The 2,224-nt window shown below is 37.5% G+C and overlaps 1 protein-coding gene across 1 annotated transcript in view; it reads right to left on the bottom strand.

Annotated features, from left to right (window-relative positions):
- The window catches only part of VEGFC (vascular endothelial growth factor C), a 142,462-nt gene that overhangs the window by 50,636 nt on the left and 89,602 nt on the right, over positions 1-2,224 (bottom strand). The gene's annotated exons all lie outside the window — the stretch shown is intronic.

Raw genomic sequence — 2,224 nt, 5'->3', positions numbered from 1 at the left:
TGTTATTTTATTTATTCAGTCAACAGGTATGTATTAAGCATTCAGCCACAGGCAGGGCACCACAGAAGTTGCAAAGATCCACACAACATCATCTCTCCCAAACTGCTTACAATCAGGTAAAGAGAACAGTAAACCTGTGGTTAGCAAGAGAGAAACCTGGATGGCTCCGGAGACGCATTTCCTTCCCTCTTTTGCTAGCTGAGCGGAAAACTGGCTCCTCTGAACAAAAAAATAGGCTGATAGCAACCACTGGGCTCCAGAGGCTCTCTCTTTCTAATAAGGCCATTTCCCTGACCAGAGATCTTCCATTACTATACGATCACATAGATGGTGCCTGGCCTCATCAATACATAGAACACTGTCTACCAGAGCTGCGGCTATGGTGCAGGCAGACATCCACGCATAGCCTAAGCTGTGGGATGAGAGTTCAAGGGATTGTGTGCCTGCTGCTACGTGGCTGTTTATAAATTCTTCTCTAAATAATAAAATCTGTTTTATACCTGCACTGTGCAGCGTTAGCATTGCATGCAAGCGACCCCCTGCATACAGGCAGCACTGACAGAGGCAGCATGTCCAGAGATGCAAATATCTTGTTCACTACCATCATCATTGTGATTCGTCCAGATTTTATAAAATTTCAAATGTTTCTATTTGGACAGAATGTATTCCAATAATCATTGACTGAAAACAGTTTCCTGAAATCAAAAGGCATCTAAGAAGGCTGAATGAATCCCTGTTCCCTGAAGTTCTGTAACACACGGAAGGTGTGATTTCGATTAGTGCCAACATAGGATCCACTTAGCACTTAAGGTGGAATTGACAATTGTATTATTTTACACATATAATTTAAAAAAGCTAGTTTCCTCTTGCTGCTCTGCTTTGATTAGGGGTGTTCAGATGCCTGTTGAGGAGAAAGCATAAGTGTACGCAGGTTGTCTTAACTGTAGCAGCCCAGAGAGTCAGTAGTAAGTGGGAAGCATAGTAGACACCTATTATAGGATTAATGTCAGTCATGGTCCTGTACATGGCCAATATGTGGAAATTAGCTTTTAAAAATCTATAAAGCCAATGCCAACAGTCCCTTCAAACAACTTTTTTAAGTTAATTGCCATGTTATATATAAATTTGACACATTTAATAATTTTATGAGTTGAAAATCATGGGAGAATGCATATACTTGAATTATGGAAAATTTCCTTTCTCCTTTTAAAAGCATTTCCTCTTTCATATAATAATAGAGTTGAGTAATGGGCAAGAGTCCATCATAGAAAGGTTTGATCACACTACAGGTTGAGTATCCCTTATGCCAAATGCTTAGATTTTGGATTTTTCTGGATTTTAGAATATTTGTATTATACCAGTTGAGAATCCCAGCTCCAAAAATACGAAATCCAAAATGCTCCAATAAGGATTTCCTTTGAGTGTTATGTTGGTGCTCAAAAAATTTTGTATTTTGGAGTATTTTGGGTTTTGGATTAGGGATACTCAATCTTCGTATATTTTCATGAAGTAGCCAAAAAGGGTCATAAGCTAATCTGGTTACTAATCCAATATATTTGTATTTTGGGGAAGAGGGAAGAAAAGTAATATAATGTTCAAACTGAAAAATAAGAAATGTTTGTATTTTTCTTAAACTCCCTAGACACTATGTTTAAAAGTCTGTCTCAAGTAATATTTTATATTTGAAAAATATGTACATTGTCATGGACAATTTTATAAGATTAAGCATAGGTAGAATTACTTTGTCAAATTATCAGTTTAACAATATAAGAAATTTAGTGCAAGTTTCAAAAGGAAATATTTTTCATATTATTCATCACATACATCATCTCTTTGCCCTAAGAAATCAAATTTTCAATAGGCAGCAGTCTATCATAAGGTATTTACCAAAGTCAATAACTCTCTACTACCATCAGGTTTTTGTTTTTTCTTTCTTTTTTCTCCTCACTCCCTCCCTTCCTCCCGCCTGCCTTCCATTCTTTCTTCCTTCCTTCCTTCTTTCCTCCTTCCCTCCCTCCCTTCCTTCCTTTTTTCCTTCCCTCCCTCCCTCCCTTTCTTTCATAGGGTCAGATCCACTTAACAGAATAAGTGGTTGCTGAAGTTATGCTTCCCCTAAAATAGCAAAGAAATCTGAATATTCATTCCTTCCTACTTAACAATGGCAGTTGTATAACAGATGAACTTGTAGGTTCTTCCATCTCCTCAGCTATATATGCTGGGCAAA

Source organism: Propithecus coquereli, unplaced genomic scaffold (assembly GCF_000956105.1).
Source record: "Propithecus coquereli isolate 6110/MARCELLA unplaced genomic scaffold, Pcoq_1.0 Scaffold36, whole genome shotgun sequence".
Taxonomy (NCBI): domain Eukaryota; kingdom Metazoa; phylum Chordata; class Mammalia; order Primates; family Indriidae; genus Propithecus; species Propithecus coquereli.
The sequence above is the reverse complement of the archived record's forward strand: the minus strand, read 5'-3'. Positions and strand labels throughout refer to the sequence as shown.